The 15,487-nt window shown below is 33.4% G+C and overlaps 1 long non-coding RNA gene across 3 annotated transcripts; it reads right to left on the reverse strand.

Moving 5' to 3' along the window:
* Positions 1-1,970: 1,970 nt before the first annotated feature.
* Positions 1,971-14,245, reverse strand: LOC114306406 (uncharacterized). Of its 3 annotated transcripts, none has more exons than XR_014343057.1 (6): positions 14,122-14,245; positions 6,551-6,640; positions 5,856-6,170; positions 5,315-5,398; positions 4,817-4,937; positions 1,971-2,204 (listed from the first exon to the last, which is right to left on the reverse strand). It is a non-coding gene; the product is annotated as an uncharacterized LOC114306406 (long non-coding RNA). The 3 variants fall into 3 exon arrangements; XR_014343056.1 differs by having other exon boundaries at positions 5,851-6,170; XR_014343055.1 differs by having other exon boundaries at positions 6,099-6,170; positions 14,122-14,243.
* Positions 14,246-15,487: the final 1,242 nt, after the last annotated feature.

Consider the following 15,487-nt stretch of genomic DNA (forward strand, 5'->3'; position numbering starts at 1 on the left):
ACTTAAGCTATTTTGGCCTTGTAGCAAGCTAAAAATTAGCTAGAGCCATCTCTCCTTCAACATTTTATTAATTATTTTTTTAATAAAAAATTATTTAAGCTATTTTGGCCTTGTAGCAAGCTAAAAATCACAAAACAAAATTTGAAAAAAAAAGTTATAAATAGTTCTAATAAACTGCGAAACATAATCTTATTAAGTAGTGGAATAACATGATCATTCTATCAAAATATTTATTTTAATGTTTGGTTTATTAAAAAAATAATAAAAAATGCATTGCAAATAGAATTATCATTGCGCCATTACAAGGGACTGATCATTCCACAAGAAAGTTTGAGAAATGACCATTGTATTCTATTCGATCTCATTTCATTTTCATTCCACATTATTCCAGTAAATCAAATAGTGCATTAGTTTGTTAGTGAGAAGGGCTAGAGCTGTTGTATTCAAAGGGGTGACATTTTCCCCTTGGAGTGGTCCACTAAAGAAAGTGAAATATTTAGCATCTAGCTAGGGAATATACCTTGTCTCTTCCTTTCATAGCCTAGTCGAACACGAAAGCAACTTAACAATCATCTACATCAAATTGTTTCGTAGATACACACAACACACAAGTGAATTGAAAATGAAAACTAGCCAAATTTCAAAGAGTATCCAAACTCAAATGGGTCAATTTTGAAATAGAAATTAGCCCCAGCAACATACATGTATAATAATCTCTATCTAGCAGCAGAGCATGACAATCAAAATTGCATGGTCGCGATTAATGATACAATTCATAGCACTAAGCTCTGTGTACATTCACATATGAACAAGAAACATGACTGATGGACAAGTGATATTTTACGAAAGAGATGAAAAAAAAAAATTTGAAAAAGAAAAAGGGTATGGATTCTTTTTACAAGAAGAGAAACAGAAGGTATGCATTTTTTTTAACAGGAAGAAGAAGTAATATTTTACAAAGCATATACTTATATATGTTTTTTCTATAGAGAGAGAGAGAGAGAGAGAGGGTTGAGTGATTAGTCGCGAAGAGCGTGGGCGTGCCAGCAGAGAAGCATGGAGATACAGCGGCTGAGGATATAGCAGCGCGCCCTCTGTTGCTGCAACATCGCTAAACACCTTCTCCGAAATTCCAATATGGTGGTTGTTATTGCAGATGATGATGATCCTCCTCCTCTGCCCTTACTTCTATCATGGTTAGTAATATTCATGTTGCCCATGAATCAGGATTTTCTAGACTGATTTTTTTTAGAATGATTGTAGAATGATAAAGTTAGAGAGGGAGATAATCGAACGGCGGAGTTAAATAGATCCACCACACCACACGACAGAGCCCCACGACGACGCCGTTCCTTGCACAAAAGCCTTATTGTCTTTGTCTTTGTGTTCGTTCTCTAGGAAGACTAGTGCAACAATTGGCCTCTTTATAATATATATATACTGGTGCATGCCCGTGCCTGAAGGCACGGTGAAAATAATATTGATATCACATACGTTACAAACATTAATTAAAATAAATTAATTCAAAATGATAACAATTTCACTAATACAGAAAATTGCATAAATTAATTCAAAATGACAGCAATTTCATTGCAATATAAAACTTCACACATAAGTCCAAATAACAAATTATAGTTTTGGCAAACTTCATAATTAAAGTTTAATGTATAGTGAGTTAGAATGGGGCAACCTTCATAAGCAAAGATAACACATATATAGTGGGTTAGAATGGGGCAACCTTTAATAAAAGAATGCGTCTAAATTAGTATTATAACTGAATAACATTTTCGCTTAATCAAATTTCAAAGCTTCAAGAAATGGTGAATGAACATTTTAGTACAAAAGAGTAATCATTCTAGCTTTAAAAAAAAATAATAATAAAAAAAAATAAAAATAAAAAGATCATCCAATTTAGAATGAAAGAGCCAACCATCAACACACGAAAATAATTTAGATAATACACGAAAACAAATGAAAATAAATAATTACATCTAATTTGGAATCCCATTACAGGCAGGCTCATGACAAAAAGCTTTGCCCAATTAATTATTATACAACAATTTACTCAAAATTCTCACTATCATTGTGTTTCTTCAATATACTCATCACAGCAAAAGAATGCGTAATGAGAAACCCAATAAAAAAATGTAAATGCAAAGATGTTATCTTCTGCAATATCATGGACAACTGCCACTTTTATACACCTGAAATTTGAAGAAAAAACAAATTTAAAAGTCAAAGGCAAAATATATCACTCTAATCGAGTGCCAAGGATTCAATAAACAAAACAATTACATGAGATCGAATAATTTAGGTTGGTGATGGGAAGAGATTGTATGTATGTGTAATAAATTTCTATATTACAATTTATTAGGTAGTGCCTAATGAACAATTAGAAGGCTTAACTATAAAGTGAAAATTACCATCACCTCAATAAGATAAAAAATTGGAATGATTGAAGAGATTGTACTTGAGTGCTCAAAGTTGTGTTTTAAAACATTTCCTACTAAAACCATGCACGTTGTGTAAAAAAAAACTTGAATGTGGCTTCTTTTTTTTTTTTAACTTGGAGTGCCATATGCACGGGTGGTTCTTTTACGATGAAATGTGTTTCTTTTACGATAAAATCATGAAACTGTCCTATTTATACCCAAAAGGCAGTATAAGTTGATTTTACTATTACCCAATACTATCAAATCAACTTAATTGAATAAATCTAACAAAGACATGAGTTATTACACATTGTTTTCCTATGCATTTTGTTAGTTTCTTTAGACCAAGAATCAAACCATCTAATTCAAGCAATCAATCAAAACTACACACAATAATATAAAATTCTAAACCTGCCAATCAATAATACCAAGAACAAAAAGAGATTAGATTCCACAATAAACGTATTTAAATCATTACACTATAAAAAAATAGAATTTGAAAGTAGACTAACAAATATAAAGGTTCTCTGTTAAACCAACCGATAATGATGAAATTATAAACAACCAATTAGAGGATTCTATGTAAATAAGAAGACTTTTGTTAATGAGATTAATCAAAGATTGAACAGGATGATACTACAAATCCAAATAATTAAGTTATGAAATTCAAAACCAATTAACTGAAGAAAGAAAAAAAAAAATCTAATATCTATCATTAACACAAAGAAGCCATGAATTTGAAATCTTAGTAAATAAAAACTTTGACTTAACTTCTGTAAGTCTAAAACAAATTCACCCATGAATTTACCTTTTATATCAATAACTCATGCCAATTAAACAATATCAATAACTCAATAAATCAAAATTTTCTAGATATTGAATTTATAATTGGTTTATTGAATTTATCTTCTTACTTATATTGGTAAAGTTTCGAATTCCATAGAAATTGAATACCTTTGTATCAATTAAACAAAACCAAAATTTCAATTGAGATACGGGGTGGGAGTGAGTGGGAATCATTCCATTATGAATCTTCAGCCTAAAACAAAATCCAAACACAGGTGGGTTGACCTGGTGGTGTATGATGAGATTACAAATGTACATTAAATATCGAGGGAAAAAAAAATAAAGGTTGCACATTGTTTTCCTATGCATTTTGTTAGTTTCTTTAGACTAAGAAATCAATCAAAACCACACACATAATAATATAAAATTCTAAACCCGCTAATATCAATAATATAAAATTTAAGCTAAAGATACACTGTTTTATGTCAATATCAATAATTTGCCAATCAATACTATCAAGAACAAAAAGAGATTAGATTCCACAATAAACATAGTTAAATCATTACACTGAAAAAAAATAGAATTTGAAAGTGGACTAACAAATAGAAGGCTTCTTTGTTAAACCAATTTAAAAAATTCAATTTAAATTACCATGCTTCATATACAAAATGATTCATATACCATGTTAATTTAAACTAACAAAATGCATAGGAAAACAATGCTTCACACACAAACACAATGTTTCATATACAAATTACTATAAATGTAAATAAAGCAATTAAATTGGAAGTGATTTTCTGTTTTTAAACACTCTTACTACAATTGAAAGCTTCTTAGATACAAAAACAATGCTTCTAAACTAAAATAAATAAATAAATATATCCAAAAGAATCACCAAAATATATCTTTTAGAAATGAAGAAGCACCAAATCCAAAATCAGTAAGAGCACTTCTCCAAACAAATCACCAAAATATATCTTTTATAAAAAGTATAAGAACATTACCCCAAAACAAAACCCACTGCTCACATCCTCTACACCACAACTAATCATTCTGCAAATCACCACTGAATAATGTGCCAGATAAAGATTAAGTAAATACAAAAGTATTTAATAAATACCAAAAATATTTTATTTTCAGCTTAATGTTAACAGTTAGGTTAACCTTTCACATTAACCCATTTAATGTTAACAATCCTTAACCTATTTGACTAACCTGGGAAAAAAAGAATATGGGTTTTAACATGAAACCAATTTTTTCCTCAATCCCCATTTGATTTGATAGAGAGTGAGAGCATTGTTGTTGATGGCGGGGATGATGGGATGAAAAAAAAAAAACAAACAAACAAACAAACAAACAAATTATCCAAATTTGTAGGGAAAAGATAAGTTAATTATTGATTCTATTCACAGATAAATTCAGCACTGGCAAAGTATCCTAATTTCTTAAATTTCGGGCTAAGATCCATGTACCGAAAAATGGAATGCTCTAATAAATTTTAAAGAGAGAAGTTGAACCTCATAAGGAATGAACAAATAGTCATATTGAAGTTGTGTATGTGCGTGTGTGTGTATGAGAGAGAGAGAGAGAGAGCTAACCTATTGAGCATTAAGAAACAGATGATTTGTTGCCGTGATGTTGCCGATTTGGACCCACCAATCTAGCAAGGCTAGCACCCAACAGACCCACCCATGTAAGGATAACCTATGGCTGAAGGCACTGCGAACAAATTTTTTTTGATACCACACGTGCTACGAAATTCAATTATAATCAATCAATTCAAAATTATAATCACTCCAATTTAAAACTAAAAAAAATAACTAATAAATTTCAAATCTTTTATTTCCTAATGAATTTATCATGAATGTAAGCTTCCCACCTCATTCACATAATTGAGGTGGTGCCTTCGAGAGTTCCCACCTCATTCTCTAACATAATTTCAAAATTAGCCATGTTTAACAAATAGTTCAAGTCAGTCTAATAAAACATCAAATATCAATAGGAATAGTTCAAATCCTTCCAACTTTTTCACAGTTTCAACTAACTACTTATAAATAAATGAAATAAAACTAACCCAAGTTACTTTGAAGACTAACCTTATTGTTGATACCAGAATATCATGGATGATACAACAAATCCAATCTACTTTCACAACCAGCTGTGTTGGAATGTCAGAGGTCCTGAAAAGATAAATGAATACAGAAACAAATCATGAAAATAGTGCATCAAAATACATGGGTCTTTCTTAATCAAAAAACATAAAATCCATAACCATGATCAAATAAGGAGGGGGGGACCTACAGTTAAGTATCTAAATATTAAGAGACAACAATACTATAACATCCTCCTCCTTCAACCCACTAATAAATTAGTCTTTTTCAATGTAACTCTAACATCCTGCACAATAGGCACTAAATTTACGCAAAAATCCATGTCAAGCATATGTGACTTCCACCAAAATATGCAAAGATACTAAATTAAATTGTTACAATTAAATGTAGTGAATTTTCAAGAGCACTTTACAGTCCACACTAAATAACCATCCATAAGGTCCAATATTTTACATTGATAAGAGACTTTACAAAAATAGCAGTAGGAAGCTTTACAAAAGTGATTGACATCAAGGATATACTTTACAAAATATTTGTTGACTTTGCAAAATGTATGCCATATAATGTCTTCAAACTCATTCTTTTACAAAAAGTACTTGGACGCCTTCAAACTTGTTCTCCATCACATTTTGAAATGACCATGTATCAACTTCTGTGTACTTTTTCCAGCAAGGAGCATGCACAATAATCTAATGTTTAAAAAACAATAACATTAGCATATTAAAACAATACGAAAAATAGCTATTGAAATAATATGGAGAAAGGATACCTTGTTACAATTCCATCGGAGTAATATAGTCTTATTTATCCTCTTCAGCTCCATAGCTTTTTCACCCCAATCCTACAAAAGTTTGACTTGATCATAATTTAAACAAAATTTTAATTAAAATACCCTTTAAATTTATTTCCTTCTTCATCATTTGTATTCTTTTTTAAACTTTAGTTACTTCCCTCTTCTAATTGGAAAATTTTATATATCTTTGTAAAAAATCCTCTATAATTTTTTTCTAGTGTATTGTTTTTTAAGGATGCATAATCTAGTGTATTGTTTTTTAAGGATGCATAATTAGTAATATTAAGGATTAAAAGCACTATGCCCATCATCACAAAGTTTACAGTAAAAAAAAATTACACATAGATTATGCATGCTTCAAAATATCACACTCCCCCATGATTTTTATTACACATGCTCCAAAACAAACTTGAAAAGAATCATAGCACCTGTGTATTTTTTATTCCCTTTCTTGGGTAGTTTTCCTTTCTTTTTCCTTTAAGCTTCTCATTTTCCTTTACCCTTACCTTTTCCTTTGCCTTTTAAAAAATAAGCAAAAATTATTAAGGAAAAATATGAGAAGCAAATAAATTTGATTAGTGGGCTTACCCCACAAACATAGAGAAAACTGAATACCAATGGCATTTATGTTTAATCAATTTGATTATGGATCACAACACTGACATTTTTGTATTGAAGAAACTAAATCTGTGTATATATAGAAATGCATTTGAAAGGTAAAAGAGAAATTATATTAAGAAATGTAGATTAAATAAAAAAATTAGTATATAGATCTAAGATTACTGTTTCCTCCAACATATCATATACCTGTAAAAAATAATACAAAAGCATTTGATTATGAGAAAAATCTTAAATAATAAGTAAGAAATTAAGCGTTGATTAATAAAATATAAACTAAACATGAATGTTGTCCATGATTTAAATTAAAATGAACTCCAAGGTTGTTGAAGAGGTTGTTCAAGATCTATAGTGAAGAAATAACTCATTTAATAGTGCTATAAATAGATTGGGTTTAAATACTAATGGGATGTACAATGATTGTTTGATTATTTAATTGCGCCATAATTTAAGTACAACAGGCTATTTCTTTCTCTCTATAATTCTAATTTCTAGCAATCAAATAAAAATAAAATATCACAAAACACTACTTTACATGTTAGAAAAAGGAAATCCAATTCACACATTTATCAAAATGACCCAAATCATTTATCAGAACACTAATTATATTTGAAACACTTCAATCTCATTTATGCTTTATTTGGTTCACTAAAATGGTTATTCCTTACATTTCCCTATGGAATAATCATTCCCTTATAATGGTTAATGATGACTCCCATTGCAATGAATTTTTCATTATTCTTTTAGTCAACCAAACATGAGAAGTATAAGGAATCTTTACACTTTATTACAGTGAACCAAACACTACCTTAGAGTTTAATGTGACATTTTATTCCAGAAGATTACAACATGGGGAAAAGGAAAACAGGGAAAGAAGCTCAATCAAACTGTCAAATAAATAAAATGGAAAAACAACATTTTTCCTTCCTCTAATCAATCATCAATTTGAAGACACTACAAGTCGAAATTCCAAGCTAATCTAAATATGCAAAATTCCTTTCAATCCAGTACACCACCTCTATGGTAGTGATGTTGTACATAAAATTGGTCGTTCAATGAGTTTTGGTCCAAAGTCTACCCTTTTTGGCACTAATTTTTTTGGCCAAGCACATCTTGTAAGAGAGAGGTTACATTGCAAGAAAAAAATATTGACATAGAAAGAAGCAAATCTATGTAGAACTAAGTCAGAAGTTAGAGTTAAAGACTTGTAGACGTGCCCCGAACGTCCCGGGAGGGAATCCCGTTCTATTCATTGTGGGTTCACTACAGTTCAGACTCAAATGTCACGGTCCTTAATCTAATCTTGCAAAGTGCAATGCGAGATTGATAAATCACCAAAGAGTCTAAATCCGGCAAATCGTTTTTGAAAAACTGATTTTTAGAAAGAAGTGTCAAACATGGACTGCTTTGCCAGATACAGAGTCGCCACCTAAATATTTTATTTTGGAGAATTTAGGAAACCCTGACTCGTTTGCCTAAGGCCACGTGTCCGTCATCACCAAAGTTGCCTCGGTTTGGGAACTTGGGTACGATTGGAAAAGGTCACTTTGTGAGCACCCCCGCTCGCCCGATCAAAGATCGGCCTCTACTAACCATGATATTGAGTTTTGAAAACATTATGTGCTCTTATTCCGGTTATTAGCCTAGATTTACTACGTGATGCACACAGCATACAAGTATAGATTGGATCGCCTGAATTGGAACAAAACACCTCATGTTTGCTTTTGAAACGGTTTGCTACTCGCAAGTAGGCTAAAATGCGAATTTGCCACCCTCAGGTAACATGATTTTGCCACTCTCAAGTGGGCTTAAAACTCTCATTCAATGCATTGTTCCAATTCAAATCACCCAACCTCCACCCACAGGCATTCAGGCAGTTATATCACATAAGCAAATAGTCTCATGGTAAGCATGCTATCATGGCAGTCACTCACACGCATGCAAGGATGCTAAAGCATAAACACTCACCGAGTACTCCAAGCCAAAACAGAAACTAGTTAGTAACCAATGCATGATCCTAGGTCATGTTAAGATGGCTAATGTAACACATGCAAAATGCAACTCAGATAGGCTCGGCTATTCTAAACATGGTATATGAAATGCAACAGATAACATGTATTCAACTTGGAATTGAAATACAATGCAGTTAGTATGATGCGCCGAGCCCGGTGCATGCAAGACAGATGAATGGATGCAAACATGCGAGCATAAATATACTAATTGAAACATGCCCTAATCTAACCATCATAAGCTGGTAAATAAAAGGGAGGAAGACGTGGGGTTGGAAGACATACATCACACACATGCACACTTATTACAATTATGCCCTCGCTCGGAGGGTCCGAATAAATAATACAACACAAATAAATAATTAACTACTCTAGCTAATTAAATATTACAAAATCCTAAATTAATTAAACTACTAAAGCAGTAAAGCTGCCTCGGGAAGAGGGTCAAATGCTTGCATGCTCGATTCGCCTCGCTTGGAAATCTGTCACCATGCCACATGTTGCCTCTGTTTACACTACTCTGCACCTCGAAAGACTGCACAAGTCCTAAGGCTGCTTCTGGACCACCTTCTGAGCACTGTGGAAGGTCACCGACCAAGAGGAATAGTCACCGGCCATGGAAAAGTGGTCATCGACTAGTTGTATAGCTCTCAGCCAGAAATGAATAGCCGACCGGCACTGAATGTGGTCGGTCGGCCAACTCTTCCTGCAGAATCCTGTTTTGCAGCAGCAGAGGGCAAATAGAGCATGGCAATGCATTTTCAAAGCAATGTGTTCATGACCACCCTCCTTATCATGTTATGAACTCAAAGGAGGATGGTCCTCGACCCTCGGGCCACCAATCATGCATTTTCATGCATGATGGCCAAAGAGTCAAGTGTGCAACTCAATATGGAATGAAATGCACAAAACACATAAAGGGCCCCAACCTCTATCATGATTGATCAAGAGGCAAGAGATGCACACACAATGCAATGCAACCTAGGCAAGCAAGCAAGCATGCAAATAACTCAAGTGTGCAACAAATCTAATGCAACATGAGCATGTTAACATGCAATATGCAATAGGCATACAACCTAAACATGTGGACATGTATAGCATGCAACAACATGCAAAATGAAACAAGTATGCAACAACATGGTAAGATGAACTTACACTAACATGGGTAACTCTCAAGCATGCCAAAATCAGTGGCCAAGATGATGAAAACAAGGCACCGAAACTCATGCAAACATGCACAATGCAATGGCCCCGAGCCTAAAGCACAAGATGCAACTCTCCAAGAGCATGGCAAAGATGAAACATGGCATACATTCCAGCTCTGAAATGGTATATTAAATGACTCCAAAAATGACTCCGAAGCATGCAAACACTCATGTAATGCATTGTTAAAGACTTAAGCACCGAAGCTAGTGAAGTGCAATACACTATAGACATGCAAAGCGATGCTCAAATGATGAAACCAACCCCAAACAGTCCCTATGCAGACCAAAATCAGTGGCAAAATGTGTTGGGATGGTGGCTCAGAATGCATTTACATGAAGCTCATGCAATGACTCATAAATGGGGTGTACAACCACAACTCTAAGGAGCACTTAAAACATGAAAAATATGGAAGTGTAGAACCTCTATAAGCTCTGAAATATCATGCTCAATGATGCCAACACATGCGAATACTTCAAGTTAGGCATGCAAGAGTGCTCAAAACTCAAAACTAGTCAATGCTATTACACAACAAGTATGCATGGCAAGCATTTTTCGACCATGTGGCCACAAAATAGAGCTGAGGAAGCCCAAATCATGAACAAAATCAGTTTAGAGCAAGGTCAAAATGTGCTAGAATGGAGGGCCAAAACAACATGCAATGTAAGCTAGTAAGCATGAGTTACACTATAAGCCTATAAAGCATGTGAGGGACCACCAAACCAGCCAAAAAAAGATTCATGGCATGCCAAAATATGACAAAAAACCCACTGAAATGAGGCCAACATGAGCTAGAAGGACATGCTCAAACATGAAGCAAACAAGACTAGTTTGCAAAATTTACACTACAAGTGTACACACCAAGCATGGATTGACCAAGATATTCAAAAACAGTGGCATATGACAGAAAAATAACCACAAATACCAGCTAAGACATGGCCAACATGAACTTAACAAAAGTGCTCACATATGAGGCAAATATGACAAGTATTGAAGACAACAAGGAGAGGGGATGGCCCTCTCCTTCTTAGGACCTCAAAACACCATCCCCACCATTGAAATCCCTCTGGATTTTAGTGGTGAGAAGTCCAATACAAGGTGGTCCCGAAGCTCACAAAAAAGGTACAAAAAGGAGGCCAAACAAGGCCTAAGAGGGGGTAAGCAACCCCAAACACAAAAGTGATCTTAAACAAAGATCAAAAGCATGAAAAATCAGAACTTTTATCAGTTATACACTAAGCTCAAAATAGCATGCATGACAGGCTAAAAGCTTGTGCAAAAATGGAGAATAAAAGAGGGAAAATGAGTGTTACCCTTGTAGCCAAGAACTCCAGCAACTCTAGACCCAAAAACTAGTCCCTTAGCCTCTGAAAATGGCCTCCAAGATGCTTAGACCGAAGGTGGAAGGGTTGGGCTAAGAGTTGTAGTGCAATGGGGCCAAGAACCTTATATTTTTGAGCTAAAATGGAGGAGATATAGAGAGAGATATATGTGTATGGAGCCTTGGCCAAAAATCTGAACCTTTTCTAGTGAGGGAGAGGTTCCCTCTTATAGAAGAACAAAGGTCCAAGCTTCTCTTGGAAGCTTGGAGCAAAGGGCCAAGCTTCTTAAGGAAGCTAAAGCAAAAAGGGTCAAGCTTCTTGAGGAAGCTAGAGCAAAGGGGTCAAGCTTCCTCAAGAAGCAAAGAAAGGTTCAAGCTTCTTGGAGAAGCTAGGCAAAGGTTCAAAAAGGTCAAGCCACCCCCCAGAAGCTAAACCAAAGGTTCAAAAGGGTCAAGCCTCCCACAAGAAGCTAAACCAAAGGTTCAGAAGGGTTAAGCCTCCCCAAGAAAAGGTCTCGGCCAGAAAAAGTGGCCGATTGATTAAAACAATGGCCGGCCGACCAAAAACAATGCTGACCGGCCAACACCAAAAAACAGGGCTGGTGGCCTCAGGCCATGGCCGGTGAGGTGTGGGGATGGCCAACAAGCCATTCCCTGCCCTTAGAAGCAATCACACAAGTGTTTGGTCTACAACCAAGCACAAAACAAACAAGTCGAAAGGTCTTGAGGCAAGGCGCGCGGTCGAAACCTCCGAGAACTCAAGGCGAACACGAACATGGATAATCATCGAGTGTTCAAACGATGACGTCCAAGTCTTGAGGACGGTCAAAAATGGGGTGTCTACAAGATCCAAAATATAGGAGAAGCAAATCAATTTATAGCAACAAATAAAACATATTTTCATAAACTTCAATCCCATTTCATTTAGACTACAACTCTATAGTTTCTAAAAATATATATAAATATAAAAAATGGCTGGTGTAGATTACAGATATAAGTAGGACATTTCGCAAAGTGGCCAACCACTTTTAAGCAGAACATATCCCTAATTATTCCCAAAAAAAAAGAAAAAAGAAAAAAAAAGAAGAGCCCATTATTGACAAAAGTTATAAAGTTAATTCATATACCATGAATAAAATATATCATTGAAGGAATTAATAAAAAATCACATAGATATACAAATGCCAAACTAATAACCTACCAATCATTTTTCGCCATCAAATTTTACTAAAATTAAACAATTTATCAAAATGAGCTGTGTTTCCAACTGAATCTATCAATAAAACACATCAATCACTTACTACTTTGCTTTGTAGAATCTATTTATTAAAATTAACAACTAATAAAAGATTTGCAAATCTACACAGTTTGAAAATAATAATTTGACTCTAAACATTAAATAAAAATAATGAATCAGAAGACAATATTAATGAATCTTACCATTTTTCTTAGAAATTAATAAATCCCAAAATTTTTAGATATGCCACATTACCCCAACCTTGCAAAAGGTGCAAATGAGTAGAAACATATGTAGTAGTAAAGTCAACAAACAAAAAATATATGTATTTCATAAAGTCAAGCTCTATACAACCAACAAATAATTTCATCCACCAGGTGGTCGACCGCCAAAACATCTCCAAGATATAACTAAGCTAACCTTTTTTTGACAAAAGATAGACATGAGAAAGAAATATTTCAATGCACATAAGAAAATATTATAAGAATTGAATCATTAACCTTAAAAAGATCTAAGAATTGTCTTTCCAAGATTTTTTCATTTTTGGAAGGAAAAAAAAAAAGAGAGGAAAAGATAAAATTTGAACCGTTGGATTAGAATATAAAATCTTAGCCTATGATTCAATTTAACAGTCCACCTTTTGACACGTAAGACAAAAGTCCCATCAAATTCATCAAGTCAAACTCAACCAAGTAAAACCCAATCTCACAATTTCAAAAGCTATGAAATTATCCTCTATTTTTTTCAATAATCAAATAGCCAAAAAAGCCAAAAAAAAGAAAAAGAAAAAAAAGTATTCACGAAAAAAAATCCTCAAGCCAGCATATCATTATTATACACATATTAAACACAAACTTCAATCTCAAATATTTCTTTCTCTGTAAATCTCCTATTACACTGTTGTTTATGAAATTCTATAGAATTCACAATGTTATTTTCTTTTCCTGAATGGGTGATCTTTTTAGATTTATGTATTAGGAACCAATGGATATTTCATTAATATTTTTGTGTCATCAACTACTATGCCCACAAGTGTATGCGTAATTGCGATTGCGTACATGAGACACACACACACACACACACACACACACACAGAGGCTTATTTGGTCAATAATGAAGATTTTAACTGGTGTTGGGTTAATGATGCTTGAATATAATCATCAACATGTGATGATGACGGGGAGATGTTGGTGATTGCGATGGTATTCATTGGTGTGACAGTGGTTGGCAATGTCATTTAATTGAATTAATAGCTTGGAAATAGTAGAGCATAGAAAGGGAAACTAACAAAGGGAAGAAGGTTAGCAATGAGTTAGTTATTATGCAACTAATAATTCTATTAAAGAAATATTTAGACCAGTACAACTGTGTGAATCAATTCAACATATGTAAATTGCTATTTTTGAAAGCCACTCTAACACAAATGGCCAGTTTACATAGTAGAAACTTCAGTTCAACAACGAATGCAGATCGCATAAAAAAGGGAAAAAAGGTTTGATAGTGGCACTAACAAAACAATTCTAAAATATAGTGTGTCTGGAGGTTCAAACAAATACCTGAAGCACACAACATAAGAATAATGCAAATCATAATAAAAAGAGGCGAACTTACGATCACGATCTGCTTCCTCTATTATCTCTTGAATCTCCTTGTCAATAAAGCTCTGGCCCAGCTCCTTTGCAATTTGTTGAATGTCTATGGCAGATATTGTTCTCTATATTCAAATGACAAAAAAACAGTTAGTAAAAAAAAAAGGACAAAATAAGGCAAGCATAATCATATTTTCACACATTTTTATAAGCTCTTCTTTCGTGTGGAATGCTTTCATAAGCTCTTCTTTATTTTCACACATCTTTAAAAAAAAAAAAAAGTTAGTAATGTGGAATGCTTTCATAAGCTCTTCTTTAGTGTCCCTTTCTCCAATCTTGGTTGTCATCATATGCACAAACTCATCAAAATCAATTGCACCACTACAACAATATAATTCTATATAAAATTATTTGAGATTGATGTAGAACTTGAAACATGTTTAAGGAGGACATATCCTTAATTGACCAAACACTTTCTATACTGCCACCAAAGTGGATATCAGGTTGTCGATTGGCTCAAAATTTATAGGTTGCCAAATAATAGAATCCATGATAACAAAACAAAAGACATCCAAAAAAAGAGCAAAACAAAAGACATCCCAAAAAATTAGAGTAACAATTTTGAGCCAATCGACAACCTAAATTTGGACTCTTAGGCTTGCTAGAAATGAATTAATATTCAACCACAAACAACCAGTATGCAGCAAAATACAATCATGGACAGGGTATTTTGACTGTTGAAAGACTGTTGATGCAAAGAATGGCTCCTGGGTATTTTGACTGTTGGAAAAGTTTTGATACAAAAAATGGCTGCTGTTAACAAAAATACAATCTTTTGTTAAGCTCATACTAAGTTTTTGCTACAGCTCTTTTTTTACTACAGCTCTTTCATGGCAGTTTGTAACAATTTGTAAACAAACTTTGCTTACATATGGTTTCATTGATAATTTTGTTTGTGATACATTGATAACTTGATAAAAAAAAAAAAAGAAGATAGAAATATTTTGTGATACATTGATAAAAAAAAAAAAAGATAGAAATATTTTCAAACCCTTATAAACACAAAAACAAAAACTGTCTGACCCAAATATTTTCAAATATTTGTTTGACTAATCCCCAAAATATTTGTTTGATTAATCCCCAGAAACTAAGATAAGAGAAAACAACAAACTAAGATGAACAAAAAATAATGTTTTAAGGCACTAAGATGAACAAAGAAACTAAGATGATATCAAAAAATCTGACAACAAACTAAGGGTTTAAAATTGGTTTTGTTTCCTATGTTAAAACACAAACACAAACACAACCCTTTATTGGCAAAAAATTATCCGATTTGTAGATTAATATGAGAGAAAACAACAAAGAAAATAAATAAACAACATTTACCC

Source organism: Camellia sinensis, chromosome 10 (assembly GCF_055761805.1).
Source record: "Camellia sinensis isolate YWXY chromosome 10, ASM5576180v1, whole genome shotgun sequence".
Lineage (NCBI taxonomy): Eukaryota > Viridiplantae > Streptophyta > Magnoliopsida > Ericales > Theaceae > Camellia > Camellia sinensis.